General features: G+C 45.4%; 1 long non-coding RNA gene across 1 annotated transcript in view; it reads left to right on the top strand.

The window, feature by feature from the left end:
• The window catches only part of LOC138267675 (uncharacterized), a 39730-nt gene extending 22202 nt beyond the window's left edge, over positions 1-17528 (top strand). The window contains exons 2-3 of the long non-coding RNA XR_011199845.1: positions 7251-7483; positions 16697-17528. This is a non-coding gene — a long non-coding RNA (uncharacterized lncRNA). The remainder of the gene's footprint in view (positions 1-7250; positions 7484-16696) is intronic.
• Positions 17529-26277: the final 8749 nt, after the last annotated feature.

The raw sequence follows: 26277 nt of genomic DNA, 5'->3' as shown, positions 1-26277 counted from the left end.
ACTCACTGCCAGGATCTCTCACTTCCTCCTCTGCAACAGATGCCGAATCAGTATCATAATCATGGTCATAAGACGACTCAAAAAGCATGCCAACAACCTGCTGAGCCGTCACTGCGGCTACCCATGATCCTTTCTTACAACAAATGGATTGGCAAAAACAACCAGCACTGCTTACAACAAGTCATAAACAAAGTGTGGCTTTATCACAAAGAGTTATGTACTAAAAAACGATATCACTCACTTGCCTGAAAAAGCTAAACTCACCAGCAACTACTCTGCACAGACACAGCAATCACGAATGATATCCCACTAAAAATAAAAAAATAAAAGCAAATTAGACATAAGACAACATAAATATAATTGTGCACAAATCTAAGGATAATTTCACACACAATCCTACATTTAGTACACCACCTACAAACATGTCATTCATGCATGTGAACAATACTCCTTTGGAGTAAATTGCTTTTACTTACCTAAAACATGCAACTAAGCAAACCGCAGGTCGACTACTGCCAAAACCGCAGGTATCCAAATCAAAGGAAGCAAAGGCTTTGAACTAGAACAAAGAAGAAGGAATAAACTGTTATAATCACAAATACAATACTTTGCCAGTTGACAAACACCCCACCACCAAGAATTTTCAAATTTTCCCTGGTGCCTAAGTGGATTCTGTTGCCCCCCCCCCCACGCCTTGGGTGCATATGGGCCTAAAAACAAATAAGCCGATCTTTCCCCAATGGGGGGCAGAAATGGCCATCAGTTATGTGTCTCCTTTAGGAGCTGACCCTTGCCAAAGGAGCTGCCCCCCACACAAAACACACACGCACACAAGATCCCTGGTGCCTAGGTGGATTCTGCACCCCTTGGGGGCAGATGGGCCTAAACAAATATGCCGATCTGCCCCCAAGGGGGGCAGAAATGGCCGACAGTTCTGTGCCCCCTTTGAGGGGCGACCCTTGCCAAACAAGGCACCCCGCAGCACAAAAAAAAAAACAAAGGGGAACAACAAAAGAATTCCCTGGCGTCTTGGTGGCTTCTGCACCCTTTTGAGGAAGATGGGCCTAAAAAAAAAAAAAAAAGGCTGATCTGCCCCCAAGGGGGGGCAGAAATGGCTGTCAGTAATGTGCCCCCTTTGGGGGGCGACTCTTGCCAAAGGGACCACCCACCCACACAAAACGCACACACAACACAATCCCTGGGGCGCAGTGGGTTTTGATTCCCCCCCCCTGCCCCACCCCCCAGGGGAAAGATCATCCAAACACATGGCTTATCCAGTGCCGGTGGGGAGGCGGGGGGCAAAACAAAAAAAAATATTGCCCCCAGGGCAGGGACCCTTGCCTAAGGGGTCTCTGCCCTAAAACATTATAATAAATATAATCCCTGGTGTGGTAGGGTTTTCGACACCCCCTGGGGGCAGATTGGCCAAATAAATGGCCGATCTCCCCCCAGAGGGGGATGAAACACAGATTTGCATATGCCCCCAGGGGAGCGACCCTTGCCCAAGGGGTCTCTCCCCAAAATTAAACATAAAACAATCCCTGGTGTCTAGTGGGTAGATTCTTGCTCCACGATCGTGGGCCTCGCCTGTGATCATGGAGCAGGAATCCACTCAAAACAGGCACGGGGGAAAAGGAAAAACTCTTTCCTTTCCCCCGGCGTCTGTTCCCCCCCCCCCCCTCCAAATTCCCCCAGGAGAAGAAGTCACCTCTGGGACATCCTCTCTCCTAACGCGCTGGAAGCAAATGGCTTCCAGCGCGTCCTCTGCAGCATTTGATGACGTCTGTGCGATGTGAGCCCGCTAACGTCATCAGATTGCCAAGTGGGGTGTCGGGGTGGAAGGGGAAGCAGTTCCCCTTCCATCCCCAACTGAGGGGTGTGGGAGGGAGGCCCACAGGGAGCGCTAGCGCTCCCCCCGTGGGCCCGGTCCAGGACGAGCTGGTCTTGTGGAACCGTGTGTGAGGACAAGACCAGCTCGCCCCAGGCACTGTGGGGGGGATAATGTCCACCGCATACCAGCTGTAATGGCTGACCCCCCCACATATGATAAATCCGAAGCAGGCATACTACCAGTGGATATTGAAAAGGCTTTTGACAGCCTAGAATGGTAATTACTGTATGTTGTCATAACTAGAATGGGAATGGGGCAGACTACGTAACGTGGGTGCGATTGTTATATACTACCCCTATGGCTAGGGTGCGTACAGGTCATGTGATATCAGAAAGTTATGCGATGGAGAGAGGAACAAGGCAGAGCTGCCCTCTGTCCCCATTGCTATTTGCATTGGTCATGAAATCCTTGGCTAGTATGGTTAGGGGGGCACACAGATACACAGTATTAAAAATAGGAGAGACATGCCACCGAATCGCCTTATATGCTGACGATCTGATAATATTTCTGAATAACATGCAGGACAACCTGGAAGGCGCAAGAACCATGCTGACAGACTTTGGTGGCCTGTCCGGCCTCAGGGTGAACTGGCAGAAGTCCCATCTGTTGCATATGAAGGCCAACTGAGCCCTGTCACCTGGCCTAGGTACGTTTGTCTTGGAACCAAACTTCCTATCATATCTGGGAACTAGAATCTACCATGACAAACAGGATATATTAGATGGGAACGTGGGGCAGGCAATCCGCTCCATACGATCAGCCATGACCTGGCAGCCGCTCCCCATGTCGTTGGCGGGAAGAGTGACTCTCTTTGAAATGATAGTCCTGCCACACCTGCTATACTTCTTCACAGTTCTTTCTATATGTTTACCCAAATCAATATTTAAAGAAATAGATGCATTAATAATGCCATTTCTATGGGTAACGGACCGGAGATGGATAGCTCTATCTAAAATGCAGAGACAATCAACAGATGGAGGACTGGCAGTACCAGAGTTTGAATCTTAATCTGGCAGCACAACTTCAGTGGTTTGCCCAATGGCTAGCGACTAGGCAGACACAATGTAGGCTGGTGAGACCCCTCACCCCTACGCTAACTAGGCTAATGGAGGTGCTACTGAGAGTGAGATGAACGCAAGGTGATGAGTCCCCCGAACTGCAAGTTCTTATACAATGCTGGACATGATACCTGAATGAAACGAAGACTGACGTTCCATACTCCCCAGAGTTTCCCCTGACATTCCTGTGGGCATTGAAGCATGGTGGCAATTGGGAGTAAATAACAAGCTGGACTGAAGTAGGGTGGGGGGGGATATGTGACCTATTCAGAAAAGGGGTACTACTCCCATTTGAAGACTTTAGAGCAGACTTTGATCTACCAAGAGTACACTTCCTGCTCCATGGAGCAGTCACCGTGGCTATCCACAAATATTGGACTCAGGCCTCGATGAACCCAAAACACAATCTACTGGCCAATACCTACTTCTGTCCTCAGGTACATTCAGGCCTGCTGCATGTCTCTGCTGAAGAATACGGGACAACATGACTTACTCCTTAGAATCCTTAAGACTCAAATGGGAGGAAGATCTAGGCACCTCCATACAGGCTAAAGCCTGATAGTATATATTAAAAAGAACCTGGACAGCCTCGAGGAATGCCAGGTTCAAATGAATTAACTTCTTTATCCTTCACAGTGTATATCTTGCCCCAGGACAGATCAATAGACTTTTCAACAGAACAGGCGCAACTTGTCCAAGATGTAGAATGGAGGGTGCTGAAATTAAACACGTTACAGGACTGCCCTCATGCAGGATCATATTGGGAAGAAGTGACACGATCAGTACCTGAGGTACTAGACAAGGAGATCCCATGTACACCGGGACATTATTTACTGGGGTGGTTCTCCCACACATCAAGGACAGAAGTGACCAGCAGGTTCCAGGCACTGGCCTATGTCTTGGTCAAACGAGAAATTACCATAAACTGGAAAGGGCAGAGAGGTCCACGAATTACAATATGGCCCAAAGAACTAGAAAAGTGAGTGGGCTTAGAAGGGGATAACTTACTTAGCGAAACCAAAAGAGGCCTAAGACCTCCTGACATAGCTAGAGCATGGGAAGCCCTGGTGGACTACCTGAAGGAATCTGCTGGAGGATCTCAGGGGTCCTCCCCAGCCTGACAATGAGCCCCCATGGACTATGCGATAAGCAGCGATTACAAAGACACACAATCGTAGGCCCCAGATGCTTCAGGACTAAATCACTCAAACCCATGTGATAGTCCCCCTAAATAGGGGTGACTTGGTTTAATACAACCCCCATAAACATATTTAGGAACACCTATAACGCATTATAACTACCAAATAGTTACATTAAGAATGACTCAGGAATGGGGAGGGCAACAGGTAGAGGGAGGGTGTATCCAATATGAAAGTTCAAATTAATAATTTAATGTTGACATATTATAGTGAGCTATATGACTAGAAACAGAGATGACGATCATCCAAATGATCTGCGTGTACTAGTTATACAATTTGTTTAGAAAAAAACAAAATCTGAAAGAAACTGGAGTTAGGAACTACCTCTAAAAGGGAGTTGCAAGAGCTAGAAGGTCCACTTGGGAAAAAAATCAATAAAGGTATCACTAATGCCAATTGTGGCATTAAGGTCACCTGATAAAATAATGTTCAAGTGTAACTTCAACGAATTACATTTGCATCTAAGAACTTTAAAACACGAAACAGCAAATCTGTTATGGAAGAGTGACCATACCCATACAGTGTTATAAAAATGTCAGAAATGTGTAAAAATGCCTTGAAAAAAGACCCAGAAAATTTGAATCCCAGAGAAAGATACAGAAATAGGCACCACATTGATATTTAAGGAGACCCTAAATAAGACTGATAGACCACAACTGGCTCTTCCGGAAGAAGATGGGGAAGCCTACTTGGAGAAACGGGTAAATCCATCTTAGTTTGTCATTTTCCTAGCCCACATTTCCTGCAATTGGATGATGTCATAGTGACTGATAAATTCAACCCAATGCTCATCCCCTATCTTGGAAGTGAGTCCTGATATGTTTTGGCTCATAATTTTTACCAGCTTACCCTGAGAATTCATTGGGATTCACCACTTCAGTTTGTATTGTGCAGCTCAGACCTAAAGGGGAAGTAGGTTGGTTTACCTGAGGCCTAAAGTCTGAAGGTACCTCAACATCATTTAGTCACTCCATCAAGGACGAGTTGGCTAAACCCTAAAATCAGTTATGAGCAGGAATTGAGGTGACAACCGAACCTTCAGAGACAACTGGGTGACAACCACGTGGCCTTAGTATTGCTGCATGTAAATTGCTGTAAATAAAACAATAGCAAAATCTTAGTGCGCTGTGTACACAGTGAGCACTAAGGAGAGCCTGTAATCACACATTACCGGCAAGTGCAGGAGATTTGCAAGTATTCACAGTACAGCACCCTTTGAATTTCTTGGGCAAACCGCTTATGCAGGGCACTCTCCTAGCAAACAAGATATTGTCGTTTACTGCTATATTGAAGTCAGTGTTCCATGACAGACAATGGCAAACCTTATTTTCTAGTTGCACAGAGGATTCAAAAGACCCTAGCACCAGCGAAGGTGCATTTGCCAGGGTCACAATGTAGGGACAGGCCACAGGTGGTAGGTTAAAGCATAAGGGGTGGGGAAAGGGTTTAGGTTTGGATGTAACCCCGTGGATATCAGAATGCCAAATCTGAGGATTTATAGGCCTCCTAGAATTCAAGGAGGTATTTGGCACACTAGCATGATAGGAGCCTTGAGAAAATACAAAGATACTGGGTAAGCCAAAAAAAGGTTGAAGGGAACATACACCGTTGTGGGAAAAGGCTGTGCAAATCACTAAGCTCGGATGGGGCAGATAACCCAGGAGCGGTCCCTATGCGAGAGCCGTACCTAGTGAGACAGGAGACTTGAACCTAGAAGTGTGGGAACCTGGCAGTTTGAAAAACAAACCAAGTCATATTGTCTTTTCCTGTGCCTTCAGTTGAGTTAAGGCAGGCTCAAGAGTACAAGACACTGCTGACTACATTTTATAAAAATTGTTAGATGCTTCCACCATGCCTAGAAAATCAGTTAAGCCATTCTTCTGATAATCCTCGAGGGGCACATTTCTTCTACTCATAACTGCCGGGCTCAACGCTGCTCTCTGTTTGCTTTTGTGGGTGGGTCCTCCTGGAGGTAAACAGTGGAGAAATCCAAAGGCGTAGCAACGGGTGAAAGAGTGTGCAGTTTAATAAATGCATGCTATGATAGCTCCTCTGTGACTGAAACGTTGGTACGGTTTGCAGAATCTGACTGGAAATTATACAGTGGAGCACTCCAGCCCATGGAGAGGTGCCTTTCCACCGTAGTGATCTCCTTAGAAATGGCCCCACCAGCTTCAGCAAGAAAGGCATCAATGGTAGTGGGTTTGGGCTCATGGAAGGTTTCTTGCATTTCCCGTTCCTGGGAGGCAGGGCTGAAGAAACAAAGAAGGATCCTTACTGATACAACCCCCAAGGCTATTGTTGATGAGAGGTGGGGCCCAGCCCGGCCTCGACTGGGTGAAGATGTGCCTGCCCTATGCCTGGCCGTTGCCCGCAAAGTGGGGTCAAGGACAGCGCTTTATAGTGTGTGAAGGAGGCTCTGCCCCCTCCTGCAGCATGACTTGGTCCAGTCAAGTGTTTCCTGATGCTTGCAATCCCTTAAAGTGCCCACTTTGTCCCCTGTGCTAATTACGTTCTTACCAAATTCCTCAACCAGCAACCTGAAAAAAAGAACAAAAAAATGCATAGTTGCACGCCTGGCAGTATCACTACAAACAGAAGCTTGTATACAGGCATTGTTCAGACTTGAGGGGGTAGTGAAAAACCCAAAGTTAGAAATAGTAACAACAAATTAACTCTTGATTACATAAGTTTCTACTGCAGATCAGAGTAGGCTTGATTAGAATAAATACAATAAGAAAATACTAAAACAACAATCATATGTACTTGGTATCTCAAAGAATAAAATAGCAGATTTACCCCTTCAAGATATAAAATACACTTGCTAAATGTGTACATTCTTTTAGAGGAAGTTATAGTATCTTATTTTGATTGTAACTTTGAATTTGTGCTTGTGTTTGTTCTATAATCTCATAGTTGGTGAGATTCACTGCTAGGTTAACAGCATATACATTCCTATGCCAATGTGTAGATTTCTGTGTTGAGCTACTCTAGTAGGTGTTAAGATCCTGATAGAGAAAAATGTACATGAAACTAAGCGTTGTAGTGTAAGATTAAAAAAAAAAACCTGCAATCCTCAACGTAGACTTTGTTTGTATTTAGGTTGAGTTTTTGACAGAGTACTGGTTCAGAACAGAATGTAAGTCAACTGGAAGAGCACCCATCAGACAGAACAAGGGAAGACATTGGCCGAAGGCGCATCACACCCTCTTTTTTTCTCTCCAATCCTTCTACTTCCAATGGGTGCCAAGGAAAACTATCAGGAATTCAGTATCAGCGGAAAGGTGGTGGTGGGATCCAAGTCACCCACACAAGACATCCACGCAGGAATTCAGGTTTGTGTGTTTTTACAGTTGCAGGGTGATGTGCAAGACTCAACTAGCTTCTGACAATCTTGCACACCACTTCAGCGGAATGCAATAATAGTTCCAGTTCTGATTCCTACACCATGCCCATGATCATACATGGTGGGAAGCAGAATCGCCCCAAAACTTTGGCCATAACCAGATTGTGATCTTTTGTTTGAATATCCTCACTGTTCTCCACTTCTTGTTCTTTTGGGCTAACACTACAAGCACTGTGTTGTGGTGTTCCACATCTTGCACTAGGACAGGGTTTTGCACCTGAGAAGATATGTCTGTGGCCAAGTAGCTCACCGGGAGCTGGTGTTCTCATATAGTGGTGATGACATGTGGCCTTGGGCTGCGTCTTAGTTCTGGGCTGGGGCTGCTGTAGTGTCCTTCTCCTGGGTTTGCTTCTGTTTCTTTGGTTGGGTGGCAACACAGGACTTTATAGTGTCAACCTTGTCATCACTTATGCAGTATTCAGGGATTGGGCATTGCGATTAGCGGCCTCTGCTTGGGGGTCGAAACACGAATGGTGTAGGCCAGTGGCACCTTGCAGGAAGGAGGAGGTGGAGGAAGAGGACATGTTGGAATGAATTGGAATAATCTGGCATTTCAGCCCAATTCAGATAGCTACCTTCACAGATGTTTCGAATAGAGCCCATGTTCAGTACACAAACTAAAATGGCCATCCAACTTTCTGTGATTTTTCTCCCTGTTCCTGTTCTTCCTCTTTCCTATCTACTATTTTTAACGCTCAAATGTTGGTCCACTTTGCACTACCTTGCAACACAGTTGGAAGTATCTTTCAGCAGGATATTTTACCATAAGCTTTTCATTTTTGTCTCAGAGTTTTTCCTCTAGATTTTCTTGGCTGTGGATTCTCCTTTAGATTCTGCGGACTCTTCCTGGTTCTGTTCAGCACAGCATACAGTGTTATCTAATGCCTAGATTTCTTCTATCAAACCTTACACCATAATTTGCCATAAGATTTTTTTAATGTTTAGGTGTTAATGTATAGCAATATACAACAGCATCACCTACAACCAATGGCTGGTGTAGGTAAATATAACAATAGAAATAGAGAACGTGCAGAACAAGACAAACATAGCTGCATCTTTAGTAGTGTATTCAGATCATAATTATCAACCTTAGCAGACCTGTGTTTTCTATGTTGTGTATTTTATTAAAGTCAGGCGTGTGCTAGAGGCAGTCAGGCATAGGACGTGTAAGTAGCGTGGGCATGTCAGTTTTCTAAATTCGCAGTTGAGGTAGGCGACACAGGGGCCCCATGTTATATCAAAAGTGGGCAGGGTGTCTGTTGCCACCGCTGTAAGTCTCTCCATCCTCAATATATCCCACAGTTTGTGTGGTCAGTCAGTGTGAGTGGGGATCACCTCGTTACCCCAGCAAACTAAAAGGAGCTGTTTAGCTGCTCTGAGCATTAATGTGATTGATCTGCCTTTTGTAGTTCTGAGGGAGTATGTCTGCGGATTAGGAAGCCCCAGCAGCACGTTGTGACGGCAGCACCATTTTGGGTTCGGATCTCATTTACTCAACGTTGTATGGCATGATCCCGTAGTCGATGGGCCAGTAGCTGTCCTGCTTCGGTCTCCCCTACATAGTACATCTGCTTGGTACGTAACATGGCATGCTCCGATACGTCCATATCTAAGGCCCTTAACTCTTTATGCTCCACTCCAAGCTGATGTTTTGCTTCACCAGCGCCCGCCCCTCTGTGCCTTTTTTCCAGTTGTTTTACCCTTACTTCTAACTGATGGCATTTCTCTTTCCGGAGAGCATTAGCGTGTGCTGCAATGGCTATAAATTGGCCCCTCACCACAGCTTTCAGTGCTTCCCGTACCCCAACCATCAAGATCTCTGGTATGTCATTAAGGGCCAAATAAGACTTAATCATGTCTCTTATTTCTGTGTATACCTCTGCACTAGTAAGAAGCTTAGTGTTAAGTCTCCATAACCTAAGTCCCTGTTTCGGAGCTGGTACTGTGAATTGCAGTGTAATAGAGGTGTGATCGGAGAGGGCCGCCACTCCAATCTTTGTCTGTGTAATTGTTTGTAGAAGGCCAAGGGTGGCCAAAAAGAGGTCAGGTCTTGCATATGTCTAGTGTGCAGCTGAGAAAAATGTGTACTCTCTAAGCATCGGGTTGATAGTGCGCCATACATTCGTTAGTCCCCACCCCCCGTAACCAGTGTCGAAAGCCCACAGAGTATGCTCCAGCCGGCCGATAATGTTGTGCTGATCTATCCAGGAAGTAGTCAGGAACCACAATAAAGTCACCCCCTGTGAGGATATCAGTGTCCTTTGTAGTGAGTACCTGTCCGAAGGCCTCTCGGAGAAACCTTTCTTGTTGTTCTTTAGGGTCATATATACATACCACCATTATTTTGTATCCGTGTATGTCTATATGTAATGAGATAAGCCTACCATTCCTCTCTGCCTGGGTGCCCAACACTTTCCCAGGTAATGTGTAGCCAGTAATATTGCCAACCGCCCTGCTTCCCCCGGTTCCAAGGAGTGAACCTGAAGGTCGAACCAGCGGGATTTCAGCCTCTTCCAGTCCGCTCGTAGCGAATAGGAAGCTTGTAGCAAGCATATGTCTCATTTAGATTCCCTTAGATATGAGAGGAGGGCTCACCTCTTCACTGGAGTATTAAGGCCTCTAACATTGAGACTAATTACTTCAAAAGACATATATGTATGTAGGGATGTTTAGCATGGGGGTGCCCTGGGTGTCTGGCCAGCGGTTAATGGAAGTAGTGATCAGCAGTGTTCTTACCAGAATCCAACAATAGGATGCGGCTTGGTTAACGAACATAACAATAAACAATACAAACCAAGGAACAAACACCAAATTAGCTCCCGGCCTGGGAACTATACTCTGTTCATTGGGGGGTGGGTACATCTTCCTGTAGCAGTTCATTCTCCGTCTCCTTGTCCTCCACCTTGTGGAGGCTCTGCCGTCATCTCATCTGCCCACCTGTGTCATTCATAAGTGTCGGTGTACGTCCGTACAGGAAGCCCGATCTTCCCTTGTGTGGGGCCCAAGCGGAAGAAAACGGCGAAGAGGTGGGGTGGTCTCCCAGTCCGTACCACCCCCTCCCCCACCTCCTTGTATGTCCACTCCATTTGGCGTCCCAGTTCTACTTCATTGACCGAGGGGCATTACTGATTTGGTAGGCTGCGGAGCAAGTCCGCTCTCTCCTTCCTGCTTTCTTTGTCAGTTGATTTATGGGCTCTACCTTTACGTTGTCGAGTCTTGCGCCCATGCACCCAAGCCTCCTCTTGTGGTGCTCAATCTAGGTCACCAACGGGGGGTCGGCTCAGGTCCACAGTCATGTCCGGGAAAGATTCTGCCTCTTCCATTGTCCTAACAATGCACATTTCATTTTGCCAGATGAATTGCAGTCTGAAGGGGTGACCCCATTTGTAACGAATTTCCTTCTCTTGGAGCAGGCTAGTGATGTGTCACAGCATTCGTTGGCGTTGCAGTGTTAATAGTGAAAGATCTTGATATAAGTATATTTTGTGGCCCTCAAAGTTTATTGCACTCAAATCACGGACCGGCGTCAGGATTTGTTCTCTTTGTTTGTATTAATAAAGACACATGAGTATGTCCTGTGCTTGTCCGGGAGCCCGAGACGGTCAGCCCACTCTATGCGTGCAGTCCGATATTATCTCTTAGTCTTTGAGTGCCGTTGTAACGTGCCGAAACAAGCGTATCACAAAGCCCTCCAGTGACCCCCGGTGTCGCCTGCATTGAGACCCCCCCTAATACGTATGTTAGAGCACCTCGACCTGTTCTCGAGCTCTTCCAGACGGTATTGCAGTTTGCGATTGCTCTCTTGGATTGTGAAAAGTCTGTGGTGATCCAGTTCTTCTGCCTGCAAGTCGTGGGAGTGTTCCACTGTATCCACTCTTTGTTCCTGTTCAGATACTTCCCTCTGGAGTTGTTTGGTTGTGGTGGCAGTCTCCTGTCTATGATTAGCAATGTCTCCTCTGAGTTCCCTGAACAAGTGTTCCAGAAACGACTTCGTTATCAGGGTGGTATCTTCCTCCACCTGCTTGCCATCACTGGGTCCTTTGTCTCCTGACGCCACCCCCGGGTTTTGCTTCTATTTCTTTGCAGGGGTCTTCGCAAAGATTGCCCTTCTCGTTACTTTGCCTTTGCGTCGTCATAATTTCTTTTGCGCAGAATAAACCACTTACCACCAGCCTGCACAGCTTCCATCCGTCACTCTACTCCAGGCGTCCCCCTTCACTTGCAGTTGTGCTTAGGTTATTTACTCCTTCTGCCCTGTGGGTCCCCTCCAGGGGTGTGGGCTTCAGTTGGCAGGGGTGGCCCGTCGGCCCGAACCATCCAGCGCTAGAAGTGTCCCCTTCAGTGCATCAGAGGTTGTGTAGGCATTTTACTGTGTGCTGTGTGCTCTTCAAGAGGGCCCACTCGCTTTCCTTTCTGTTCCCTCTCAGATGGGCTCTCCTCTGGCCATACAGCTATTGCTAGGTTCTCACAAGGGTCCGTTCCCACTCTCAGCCGCTCAACTCTTTTCCCTCCAGGGCACGCCCATCCTCACCATAATGCAGAGCTGTTTTGTGTGTACTGCGATGCAAGTCATCATGTGTCACAAGCTTCGTCCTCTGGCGTCACTTCTCCGCTATGTGCTTCTTCGGCGCTCCACGCCGCCAGAACACCATGGTTGGCGGGGGCCCAGCAAGCCCTGATGCACCCACGTCCAGGCCTCCACATGGTACCTGCGGTCTTCAGTGACTCACGTGGTCGTCAATCTCTTGGGGCCACAGTTACCAAGCACCATGCAGTAGTAATCCTTCTGCCAGCCACCCCACCACCTGGATCTCTCTGCGGTCCCTCCGGGCGCAGGTCGTATCTCTCGAGGCGCGCGCTCTGCCTCCTCTCCGCGAGCGGCCGGCCTACCAGCAGTTCCAGGTCAGTCCACCACATGGGTCTGCTGCCAGCAGTTCCCTCTCCTCACGGCTGCCACCAGGGAGTGGAGGACACGCCAAGGCTCCAGCCGCCACCAGAAAAGGGGGCCTCAACGAGGTTCATTCACCCCCACCAAAGTTAGCTCGTCCACTATGCTCCCTTGTGCGTCATGTGGCCACCATCTTGGTTGGTGCCGTGTCTCCCAGCTTGCCGCTCCATGGGCTCTTCTGGGCAATTGAGGGACTCCCTTCAGCTCCCGGAGCCCCACACGTCGCTCCGGTAGGCTAGGGGATGCTCTAGGTGGCACCAGCCGCTCACGGCCTGAATATGATAGCGGAGTTCAACAACGGTGCTCCTACCTCGCTGCCATCTTGGCTCGGCCCCCTGACTTTTTTTATGTTTAAAGGCTTTTTTTCCCTTTTAGTTTCTCTCTTAAGAGACACCAGCACCTATCACGCTTATTGCCTCTTCTGAAGAAGCATGGTGGCTACCAGAGGGCGTTGCCCATTCTAAAAGCGGCCAGAGTAAAAGAAAGAAGAGCTACTGTTATGTCTGTTGCTTGAAACACAGATTTCAGTCTTCTTGGAAGACTTGTTTGGTCTGTTGCTTATAGAGCAGACAATATATATCTGGTCACTGGGTTAAGTAATTGCAGCTGGGTTTGGGGGGGGGGAGGGGTGAAGCACAGGTGTAGACATTGAGCTCACAGACCCACCCTACCGTGGTTTTAGAAGTGATTTATGGTTGAAAATGTTTCTCACATCATACGAAAGGTGCTTGTGTTAGGGTACAAAACTACAGCAATACTTGTGCTTGTTAATCAACTGCTTACAGTGTCACTATAAGGGATTAAAAAAGATTTTAGAGAGGTTGCCCCGGCCTCAACTTATTGAGGCATGCTTCATCATTGGCAACCCACAACACCAGTGGCGGCCGGCAGCTTTAGGAGGGACCGGGGCGGGCAGAAAGCACACACACACTGATTCTTTCACACACACAGGCATGCACGCACATCCATTAACAACACTCATAACATTCAAACATGCACGCACGCATCAAACATTCATTTTTAAAGATATCACACACACACACACCTTCAGCCTCGGAGGTCCCACAAGGGTTGTGACTGCTGCCTTCCCTCATTGGCTGACCTTAGGTCAGCCAATGAGGGAAGGCAGTACTCCCAGCCTCGTCACAGAGTGGGATGGGGTCAGTGAGTCTGCTGACCCTACCCCACTCTGTGACGAAGTGTCACTGATTGACACTCGGCCTGGGCACTTCAGGGCTTAAACCTGAAGCGACAAGGTCGAAGTCAATGGGTGACGCTTTCATCGTTACCCAGGGGAGGGCCTTGAGGCACCTTTGCTGAGCCGAGGAGGTCATGCCCATAGGAGCTGTGACCTCCTCAGCCCAGCAAAGTTCAGCTCAGGCAGCCAGGAGTCTGCGCAAATCACACGTCTGCTCCTGGCTGCCTGACCTGAACATGAAGAGTGTCTGTCAGGCTGACCTTTGTTCAGCCTGACAGACACTCTTCATGAGGGGCAAAAGGTGGGGGGGCGTGGCCCCTCCACCCTAAAGGACGGGTTGTGCCTGCACTACACTGCAGTAGGTAGATAAAACCCCAGCCGTCTCAGTCTTTGCAGGAGCTCTTAGATATTTTTGATCTGGATTAAATCAGGGATCCAGGTTGTTATAAGTAAAAATATTTCAGGTTATACCATGTGTTTAACCTTTTTAGGTGGTTACCCTTGATATGATTAAAAAACTGTGCTATAATGGGTATGAGATGAAAAACAATGATTCATCTACCCAGTCATTATTGCCGACATGTTTCAACCACAAGTCTAGCCAATAGGTCAATGGTTTTCTTCAGTTCTTCAAGAACCCCTGCCTACCTATTCAATTCACTACATACAGGTAATTGAGGCATAAGGCTCTCAAACCTGTCCTACGAAATCTGCTTTCTGGCACCTTCAAGTAGCATAATCACGTTATGAAACAATATTCAAAATGACAGAAATGAGTAAGTTCACATAAATTCAAACTGAATCCAGCAGAACTTATAAAACAAGACCATTTCAGTCAATGAAAGGAGCTCCCGAAAATACATTTTATACAATCAATTTTTGTAAATTGCAACTACTCACCTGTGAGGGTCTCAAGGCGCTGATGGTGGTCTGCGCCTCATTCGAAGAGCCATGTTTTGAGGTTCTTCCTGAACATGGTGAGAGTCGGGCTTTGTCTGAGGTGTGTGGACAGGTTGTTCCAGCTCTTAGCAGCATATTCACCCCAGTTGTGAACACAACAGAACAGCAAGCAAAGAGAGTCTTTCTCATGTATCATATTGTGCTGCAAGATTTTTTTAACACATGCAAGATGCATGTAAGTGGTAGTCGGTCACTCATACTTTTCTGTAACAATAATCACCCAATATTCGGGTGTTTTCTAGCCTCATGGATATGATGGGCTAAGCACCTCCCCTTTAGTCACATACTATATGCAGGGCCACTGGAATAGTACATCGCAGAGTTAATTATGCAGCAAGGGGATTAAATTATGTGGCAAGAAAAGGCAAAATATGCGGCACAAGGCTACACATTTTCTGATAGTATTACTTCATTACTTTTTCATTTTCACCCTTGTTAAAACTGTCTGGGCATAGGTTGCACCGAATTAGTGAAAGTTGAACACCCCAAAATAGTAAAAAAGCAACAGAAATGTGACCAGTCAACATTTGCAAAGGGTCTTCCACTACGTGCTGCTGTGTTTTTAGTAGCTTCTGTAGCATTTGAGATCTAGAAACAATATTTTTTGTTAAAATATGCAGATTATGCAGCAGGTAATGGATGTGTGGCAAATGCGGCAGATCCTTCATTGGGTAAAGCGCCCCCCCCCAAAGATGGGAGGGCGCGGCCCATTAGGAGATGGGTCCGCAGAGGCCTAAGAACCCCCTTCGCACTAGTTGTGCATTGGGCTGGCCTGCGACTTCCACCCTCTCGCCTCGCAAGGCGTGGGTGCGGAAGTCAGGAGAATTTGGGAATGTCGCAACTGCATTAGCCGCCGGCCGGTTCCAGCCGCCGCGTTCCGGTGGGGGGCTAATTAAGCGCACCCCAACAAGGCTCGGCCTTCTCTTCTCAGAGGCGCGGCAGCTGGGCTTGTAGGCGGCGCGCAGTTGTCCCATCCACTCTCTCCTTCATTTAGGTTGTGAAGAAAAGTATAAGCGGAAAGTGAGGTATTAAAGTGACCAGAAACAACAGAGGGGTCCCCAAGGCTGGGGCCCCGGAGAACACCAGAGATAGGATCCTGAAGTCCTGAGCCAACCTGTGGATGTACACACCAGATTAAGGGGTAAGGGAGCTCAGATCGCTGGGGAGGCCATGGGGCTCCCGCTCCTGGCCACCCCGTTACACCCCTAGGCAGATTGGTGTTTGGAGGTGGGGCGGAAGCCTGAGCGTGTGGACAAAGAACGGTGTAGTCAGGGCAACCGCCCCTCCTAGGGATACAGGTGAGGTACGGTTCACTTGTGTGTTCCAATGGTGGTTCAGGACAGGAAAGGATCCTGTCAGATAAAGATTTATGGTTACTGAATTGTATCTCATGGATGTGATTTATGTTTTGTAAATATTACTGAAGTTTACGTGAAGTGATTTATGATTTAGATGTGTAGTAGAATATCATTAAAATGTTGTAATAAAACTTCTTCCAACAAGTAAGTCTGTCAGTCTGCGTATAGATGGTGTTGTGGTGAGGGCTTGCTGGCGGTCTCCGGATTCTAATGCAAAAATTGCTGTAACCGCACTGTCGCATAATTCCAGTGGCTTTGACTCTATGTTTTGAAAGACATTTTGTGATATGAGGTCCGTGTTTTCCAATGACTACATACTCTTTTGCAGCAAAATGGCAACAGCGTCTAATACACTAATAAGGTCCTTGAACATTAGTGGAAAAATATAATAATTTAGCACGAGCCTCCCTGTGATCATGTAAGGATTCCTTTCATGAAGTCTAATGACACTGCTGTTTCCCTTTGGATATACAGGGGATATGTTCCTAACAATAACACTTCCTCAATACACATGTAGTTAAAAAAATATAGTGCGTGACTACAGGCGAGGTGCCGCTCTATCAAGTCCATCAGACTTGAAAATATCCAAATATTAAGTGAGTATTGTTATCGAAAAGTAAGAGTGACAGTCTATCACTTACATGCATCTCACATGTGTTTGTTTTTTTTATCTTACAGCACGATATGACAGGAGGGAGACTCACTTTGGTTGCTGTTTTGTTGTGTTTGCAACATGGGTGATTATGCTGTTTAAAATGTATTTTTGGAAGGTCACTTCATTTTATTAGTTATGATGGATCCAGATTCATTTTACTTGGACTCACCGATTTCTCTGATTTTTGTATATTTTTTTAACGTCATTATACCTTTTTGAAGGTGGCAACAAATCAGATTCTGTAGGACAGGTATGAGAGGCTTATCAGGTATTGCTGAGGCTGTGAAAAAGACAATTGACCTATTGGCATGACTAGCATGCGTAACATATCGGCAATAATCAGCGGATACATGAATCATTGTTTTTATCCCATAGCCATTATTGTTCCTTTTTAGGTCAGGCATAGCCGCTCCCAAGCGCTGCTTTTCTGCTGTTTTGGTATCTATGTGGGCTTTTAACCAAGCCCACCTCACGCTCATCACTTTTGTGGGCTTGCCTTTCATTAATCTTTTGATGATATTGGTAAATGCTTTACATTTGTCCCTCCTTGGGGCGGTCTTGTTACTGCCTTGGGGACCGACCCTGTTACATGGATAATTGTACTTTTGCCAATACATTTGACTGCGAGCAAACTTCTTTTTCCTTTTGTGTCTTTACTTTGCGCTCACGCTCATGGTGGCCGTGGCGCTCTGAATCGGCTTGCTTATTTCAATTGTTGTACGTTACATTTTCAATTTATGTGGCAAGAAAAGTCCAGTTAGGAATTTACAATTTTAATAGCAGTAACTTGAGCAAACACAAGACCCATTGCACTGCAAATGCTTGTTTATTAATATTGTTGTAACCACTAATAAAGGAAAACACCTGGTATACCTTGGGATATTTTTATTTATAACCTGGATCCCTGCTTTAATGCAGATTAAAAATATCTAAGAAGTCCTGCAAAGGATGAGTCAGCTGGTGGTTTTTTACATATTCCAGTGTAGTTGATAAGTTGAGGGTGTGGCAGCCTCTAAAAAATCATTTTGGATCTCTTCTAGTGACACTGCAAGTAGACACACAGAAGTAGTGTTGTAGTTTTATACACCCTCTCAAACATCTTTTGTGTTATATAAAGACGTAAACATAGGAGGACGTGCTTGAGTGTCTTTCTCCTCCTCTCTTATTTTGTGATTATACAAAACATGGATATTTGCACGTTTTTTGTTGTTTTGGATATGTATTGTGCCTTGTTTAGGTACGTGTTACATTGAGTTTGTTTACTTAATGTTTCACATTCACTTAAGTTATGCACCACGCTGTAGGCTGTAATTTTCAAAGTATTTTCCCAGCGAGGAGGCGATATTCTGATTTTACAGTTTTGTCCATTTGTGGTTTGTATAATCTATGTGTTATGCTGCTGTTCTCACAGTAGTTATGTGCCATTTGTTGCCATGTCTTACCGAGGTATTTCTTTTTTGGTAATGTATTATTCAATTCTTCCATGGTCGTTCTTGCAATTCTGTGACAGTTCCGATGCGTCAGATTATTCATGACCTTCTTCATTTATTTTCTCAGCAACCCATGCTTTATATAACAACATATGGTAATAACAGCAAAGGTTTACATTTCCCATTAGTCGTTGATAAAACAATAACTATTGTCCAAGCAAATCTCTGGCCATCCACAAAAGAGTCTTAAATGAAAAGTTTGCTTCACTGCTCCTCAGCCAGTTAGTTGCTCGACCTTAAAGATTGTTTTATTATAGGGCCTGCTTATGTGCCCGCTTAATATGTCAAAGCTGTTACTCTATCTGCAGCCACAGCACCCCACTACGGAGTATGGAAGAGCTTCTGCCGCTGCACCTCGCATCTTGTTGGCTGCTATTTCCCGTAGAAGAGAGGTGTGTACGACCGCAGGCGTCCACGGTATCAGCTCTACGAACCTGCAGGATTTTTCGGGAATTCCAACAGTGTTTCAAAAAAAGCAAAACACTCTTTTTTTCAAGTAGCCCACATCTCGGTCCCACTCAGTGTATTTAGGCAATTATATTATAACTATTCATTCCTGCCTGTTGCATCAGATAGCGCAGGTAGTGAAGGCTCATCCTCAGATGAAGGGGACCTTTGCCAAAGTTCCCAGGGGCCGCACATCCCAGTATTCTACCCCTGCTGCTTGTAGTTCGAGAGGCACACAGCATTTGTTAATTTAACCTATGTAAGCGCCACTGAGAAACACTGTTCCCCTACTTGTATCAAGCCAGTGTAAAATAGGTGCTGCTTCGGTTTGACATGATAGGCGCTCGGAGAGAGGAAGGCACTGGGGGAGGTAAGGAGATCAGCTTCAGCTCCCCCTTGAATAAAGAATTTATGAAGCCATTAATCGATGCGTCTCTGCAGAGGGCAGTGTCTAATGCCCTGGAACCGTCAGGAAGACAAGTTTTAATATTAGTCAGTCGCCAAGCATAGCTTGAACTCCCTTCCCCCGGTTGCGGGAAGGCGGAAGGTCATCTCAGCCTATTGAACCCAAAGGCAACCAGAAGGGCGATAACAAAGCTAAGAATAAGATGTTAAAGTTCTCCACTCCTCCATCCCATGCCTTTGATACACAAAGTCAAGCTTTCATTAAAAGGTGGGTAAATGCCTAAAAGGAGGCCAAGGATTACGATCCTGGGAGTACCCCCTGATGGATATGAGGGCTTCCCATAGGAAGATAAAATTGATGAGGAGGAAGAGATAGTGGGCTGTAATGAAATTAAGTATGTTTGACCACTGACTTTGTACTTTCGTATTTTCTCTCACCGAACACGATAGCATGATAAGGAAGCGCATGTTTTTTGTTTTTCTTTAGTGCAGGGAAGGACACGGCCTTGGGAGAGACAGCCTTAAATACTTGGCCAACTTTCTACGTTGTTTCTTCCAACTCTGCCTACAGTAGCCAGCATGTTTTGAATATTATAAAAGGTGTCCCTGGGCAGCAGCGAGGGGGAATTTTCCAAGACTTCAGTCAGGAGTGGACATCAACTGCCTGACCTGTCCAGTGAGGGTGGAAAATCTCTTTCTCGCAGGTGAACAGGGGTCATAAATTTGCTGGCATGAGAAAGATGAAGAGCAGTGATAGGCCCTACGGTGATGAATTTTGACTTTTATTCTTTGTTCGGCAGTTATGCTATAGTATAATCACATACATTTGCTGTGTACATTGCAGTTGAGAATCACTTTGATATATTTTCCTTTCATTGCTGTGACCATTCTTAAATGTGTGCCTCCAACCTACTAATCTTGTCTCTCAGGAACCTCGCGGTGAAGTAATAATAAATGTCTTCTTTAAACTAAGAAGTGCATTCCAGAGATTTTTATCAGCTTGGCCATTAGTGAAAGCAAAACAGTGGACCCAGATGAGGATTTCAGAGTGGAGTCTGAGTCCAGTTGACCTAGGCAACTTGAAGTGGAGCCCAAACGATCACAGGATGGATAGCAACCTCATTGGTTGTGAGGAAGATACCAGTAAATCTCATGGGATGCTGAACCTGGAGAACATATATTACCCGAGGTTGGCAAAATGGACCATATCTGTGAAGGTGGGGGCATATGTAGGCACTTTCATAAGGAAACTGCTTGACAAAGAGGTTAGAGGCCGTCTAAAGGCTGAATGCTCCAGACCATTAATGGAAAGCAAGGTTGGTTGAACACCACAGATAGATGAGGGCCACCATTGTAACCAAAGGGCATTGACCATTCCTGGCGAGCTTGCCAGGCTAAGGGCATGGATGTAGTGGTGCTATTAATCAAATTATTAGGCATGGTGGAAGAGGCCGGAGAGCGTGGCAACCTGATTGCCCTAGACATATTGTCAATGTAGGCACAAAGCACAATATGCTTCTTATAGAGACAGCTATCTCTCCAGATCAAAATTGACCTACAGTTGGGAAGAGTTGGCCAAGTCTGCACATGGTCGCTGGTGGATGGGGGATTTCTGTGGTGAGCCTTTCATAAGAGTTGTACAGATTTGTTACCACATTCTCGTTGCTCAACAAGGCATAGCAGTTGATGAAGAGGGACTCAGGCCAGAGGGTTTTTCAGGGAGGCTGGTAGAGCCAGTGGGAGCTTGACCAGCTGTGCCCATAATCCCTCCCCCCTCCTGAGATACGAAGGGAGAAAGGTGGACCAGTTGCAGAAGCACCACAGGTGGACAAAGTGGCGAGGGAAGCTTCTGCAGTGCAGCTAATGGCATAGAAGGATCCTCATATAAGGACTACCTCTTCTTCCCTCCACAAAGTGGACAGAAGGTTGGCATTGCTCCTCGCATATTGAAGGGAGGTTACTCCAAATACTTGAGTGCTTCAGGTGTTTATGGGGTCCCAGATGGAGTGTTGGTCCAACAGGAGACCCACTCCTTTCTGTTTTTAAGAGGATTAAGTGGGTCTCATAGACCAGGAGGTACACTCAGTAGTGGACAAAGGTGCCATTATTATTACTTTGCATCCCAGAGAGTTCCTCAGCAACATTTTCTTGGTCAAGAAAAAACATAAGGGGTTTTGCCTGATCATCAGCCTGAAAGAGTTCAATGAGTTACCACACGTTCAAGATGGAAGGAATGTGCTCTCTCAGAGACATTCATCTACCAGAAGATTGGATGATGAGATTAGATGTGAAGTATTCCCATTTTCAGTCCCCACAAAAGGTTTCTCCACTTCGAATGGAGGCAACAAGGATTCAATTCTTTGGCACTACCTTTCAGTCTTTCCTCCACTCGCCATTTTGCTTTACCAAGGTCCTAAAATCAGTAGTGTAACTCCTGAGATCCGCAGGGCTTATTTTAATTGTATCTCTGGATGACAGTGTGATCATGGGGCAGGAGAGGAAGCAATTTCGTCAGGACCTTTCTATTGCACACTCTCTACTTGACAGCCTGGGATTTACCTACACAGAATTATGTTGTTCTGGGTTTCGTTAGAGTTAGTGCAACAAACATTGAGGATTCCAAAGATGAAAATTGCAATTATCCAGAAGTCGTCGAGGAAGACTTTGTTACAGGAGATTACTTCTCTGGGACATTTTGTGAGGATTATGTTCTATTAGCGCCCTTAATTCTGGTGTTTTTTTCAGCCCTCTTCGTTTTCTGGCATTGCAGAGATTCAAAGCAGTCCAGTCAAGGAGAAGTCTTAGGAATGCAGTGGAAGATTGGCTCTCTGAAGATACCAGGATGGAACGTCATTGGTGGATTGAGTACAAGGAGGCACGGAAAAGCAGGGCTATTTCTTGCTCCGTACCAGACCTAGTAATAGTATCAGGCTCAAGTGTTCAGGCTAAGGACCTTGCTGCTTGGATGTAACCACGAACTAACAATGGTCAAAGCAAGAAGGACGATTACATATCAATTGCCTGGTTCTTTTTGTTCTGCCTTTGCAGGTTCTTTTGTGGTAAAATGCCTCTTGAAGGACAACATCTCATGTGCCATCCTCTTGAAGATGGACGATATATCGGCTGTTTAATACATAAATCAACTGGGAGGTATGAGGTTGAAAACAGAGGTTGAGAACCTTGGCAGAACTAGCATGGGACTTTTGGCACTTCCGCTGGGCAGGAAGATCTCGGTCACAGCAGAAAATGGAAGGCTGAATTTCATAGTGGACAGGCACTCCTGGTTTCTGAAGGATTTCAGGGCAAGGAAATGTTTTCGGGAATCATGCTTAAGTGGGGCTTGTGCCAAGTAGACCTGTTTGCCTTTTCCTTAAACAAGCAGCTTCCACAATTTTTCGGTTGGAAACAAGATCCATTGATGGAAGCTACTGATGCTTTCCAGCAGGTTTGGATCCACATCAGGTGATATGCGTTCCCAACATTCTCAATGATAACCTGATTTACAGCTTATGTTAGGAGGCAGAAAGGATTAGTGGTCCTGGTGACACCGGTTTGGAGATTGCAAGCTTGGATTTCTGTTCTTTTGGAACTTTCTTCAGATTTTCCAAACCTACTACCCCAGAGTTGAGACATTCTGAAGGATGTTCATAACTGGTCACATCAATTCATGCTAGAAGGGACTCACCGTCTAATGGTGTAGTAGATTACACAAACCATTAAGAGATTCATGGCCTTTTGGCAGACGCTTAAGGCCTCATCCGAAAGGCATGTTCCGAGTCTTAAGACCAAGCATTATGGAGTGGCTTGGTGTAGGTGGGCCTGTTGGTGTGTGGGAAAACATCTGAATCCCATGAAGACAGATGTAATTTTCATTCTGAATTTCTTGTCGGAATTGGTGGACAGTGGTCTGACTTCGAGGATAATTAACATTTGTAGATCAGCAATCTCAGCGGGTTGCATCTCATGCAATGGTGCAACTTCGTAGAGAAGTATGTTATTCAATATCTCGTGAACTGAAATATTCATGATTGTCGGGCGTCAGTCTGGTGTTAAGCTGTTCGGTTTTACTAGGATAATCGGTTATTTTCTACAAAACATCTTTCAGGTAAGTTAGCTATACCACTTTTCTTAGTGTCTTGTAAGAGTATCTGATGTCAGAGCATTGGATGTGTCTTCAAGAATACTCATTCCAGAAGGGATCACATTTACGATATAGTGAACCCCATACCACGGTGGTTCAAGATCCTGCTTTTCCAAACATTCTGAAGATGTGCCCTCTGAGCAAAATTAAAGCATGTGAGATTGTATTGTATGTGTGGAGCTACAGTGCTTGCGTACACGAATAGCACACACACTGTGTAAGGGTTGGGGTTGGATGAATGCTAGTTTTGTTTTGAACGTGTGTGGGAACCATTTTCATGTCCTGAATGATGACTAGCGGGTTGCAATTGTTCTGTTATGAGACATCGCATATCACTGTGTTGGATGATGAAGTGTGAGAGACAATGCATAGTTTTATGGTTGTCAGAATGCTGGTAATTTTGAACAGCTCTGCCGGTCCCTTTATGGTACTTCATATGATACAGTCTGCTTAGCTGGTTACTGTACTGGGTTTTCTAATTTGAGATTTCATGGATAGTTGTGGTCTTCACCAGGAATGGGCATTTTTATTATCATCCCATATCTGAGTGTCTATCAGTTCTTACTTTGAGCCACTGGTTGCCCGTGTGGGCCTCCCGCACGTATTTGTGGGGACAAGAACTTATTTTTCCTGATCAGGCTTTTTCCATAAGTAAGAGAAATAAAAATACTCAAGGGGAAAGAAGGAGGAAGAGCAAGATGGAAAAAACTTTACAAAGAGAGGAAGCAGGAACCTGTAAGAGAGAGATAAAGGGGAAGTGTGTGTCTGGTAGTAGATTAAAGAGACCTGAGATGGATTCCAGACTACCACCCTTAGTATTGGGTGTGCTGACTTTTAATAGTGCCAGACATGGGCTTCTGAGCAGAGCTTTTGGCTCTAGCACTCATTCTTTCACAAATTAAGCACTGGTCTGTGTGAGATGTTAAGGAGTGGTGAGATTGTATAAATATTTGGGACCTGTGGTGAATGTACAATATTAAAGGCCTCCAAAACTGTCCAGTAACATGTGACAGATCTCCTCAGTTATTCCATGCCTGTTCATTTGGTGGTGATTGTTTTTTTTTGTTTTTTTTTGCTGTACAGTGCTGGCGATCGACAACCCTCATAGAAGATATGTTTTGTGTCAATTTAAGCACTCTAATATCCTTGTGTGGAGTTTGCGCTATATAAAACTGTAAAAAAAGGAAAGAAATAAAAAACAATTTCGTGTAGGTACCTCGATGTTGTTGGAACACATAAAAAGGAGGGAATGCGCAAGTACTGCGTTTCCTGCTTTTCATGCAGTCACCAGCATCGCGGTTGACTGTTGAGTACGTTGTTAAAGCGCAGCCTACCAGACAATACAGCCATCTGGTTTGCTAAAGACATTTTGGGGACTTTCAGAAAGTTGATCTAGGAATGCATTCCGCTCTTAGATTACCTTTGGCTGTTTAGTTTGTAACACAGTTTCTGGTTTTTCAAACGCTGGCTTTATTTGCTTTAGGCTTTCCAGGTTCAGTTCGTCCTTTCCATTGCCTAAACCGTGTTCTCTATATCCTTTAACAAACTTGCTTTCTGTTAACAGGCCTTTAGCCCCTTCGCTGTCGGCCTTTTCCCCGTCTGGTGCCAGGCCTTTCTTTGGTTATTTGGGGCAGTTCGTGCTTAGTCCCTCATAACTTTGTGTCCACAGAACCTACCCACGCCAAATTTGCATCCTTTTTTTTTCACAACATCCTACGGATTCTAGAGGTACCCAGAGTTTGTGGGTTCCCCTAAGGGAGACCAAGAAACTAGCCAAAATATAGCAAAAAGTTAATTTTTTTTAAATGGGGAAAAAACGGCTGTAGAAGAAGCCTTGTGTTTTTTCCCCTGAAAATGGCATCAACAAAGGGTTTGCGCTGCTAAAATCACCATCTTCCCAGCTTTCAGGAACAGGCAGACGTGAATCAGAAAACTACATGCTTCAACACAATTTTGGCATTTTACTGGGACATGCCCCATTTTTACTATTTTTTTGTGCTTTTAGCCTCCTTCCAGTTAGTGACAGAAATTGGTGTGAAACCAGTGCTGGATCCCGGACAGATAAACATTTCTGAAAAGTAGACAAAATTCTGAATTCAACAAGGGGTCCTACAGAAAATGACAGCTGAAATTTAAAAACATTTTTTAATTGAGGTAAAAAAACAGCCATTTTTCTCCATGTTTTACTCTGTCACTGCGATGTCAGATTTTCAAAACCAATATTCCGTTACATCTGCTGAACTCTTCTGGTTGCGGGGATAGATAGGGCTTGTAGGTTCAGAAAGAACCCTAGGTACCCAGAGTCATAAAGGGGCTGCACCTTGCAATGGGTTTTCATTGTATACCGGGTATACAGCAATTCATTTGGTGAAATATAAAGAATGAAAAATAGGTATCAAGGAAACCTTTGTATTTCCAAAATTGGCACAAGATAAGGTGTTGAGAAGCAGTGGTTATTTGCACATCTCTGAATTCCGGAGTGCCTGTACTGGCATGTGAATCACAGGACATTCCTCAAATAACATCTTTTTTACACACTGTCTTACATTTAAAAGGAAAAAATGTAGAAAAAGACAATGGGCAACAACACTTGTTCTTCTTTTCTGTGTTCCCCCCAAGTCTCCCGATAAAAATGGCACCTTATTTGTGTGGGTAGGCCTAGTGCCTGCGACAGGAAACGCAACATGGACACATCACATTTTTACATTGAAATCTGATGTGTTTTTGGGAAAATGCCTAGCTGTGGATTTTGGCCTCTAGCTCAGCCGGCACCTAGGGAAACCTACCAAACCTGTGCATTTTTGAAAACTAGACCCCTAGGGGAATCAAGGATGAGGTGACTTGTGGGGCTCTCACCAGGTTCTGTTACCCAGAATCCTATGCAAACCTCAAAATTTGGCACAAAAAAAAACACTTTTTCCTCACATTTTGGTAATAGAAAGTTCTGGAATCCCTGAGAGGAGCCACAAATTTCCTTCCAGCCAGCATTCCCCCATGTCTCCTGATAAAAATGGTACCTTACTTGTGTGGGTAGGCCTAGTGCCTGTGACAGGAAATGCCCCAAAACACAAGATGGACACATCACATTTTCCCAAAGAAAACCGACCTGCTTTTTAAAAGT

This window comes from Pleurodeles waltl, chromosome 12, assembly GCF_031143425.1.
Source record: "Pleurodeles waltl isolate 20211129_DDA chromosome 12, aPleWal1.hap1.20221129, whole genome shotgun sequence".
NCBI classification, from domain to species: Eukaryota; Metazoa; Chordata; class Amphibia; order Caudata; family Salamandridae; genus Pleurodeles; species Pleurodeles waltl.
This window is presented reverse-complemented; position numbering and strand designations above follow the sequence as displayed.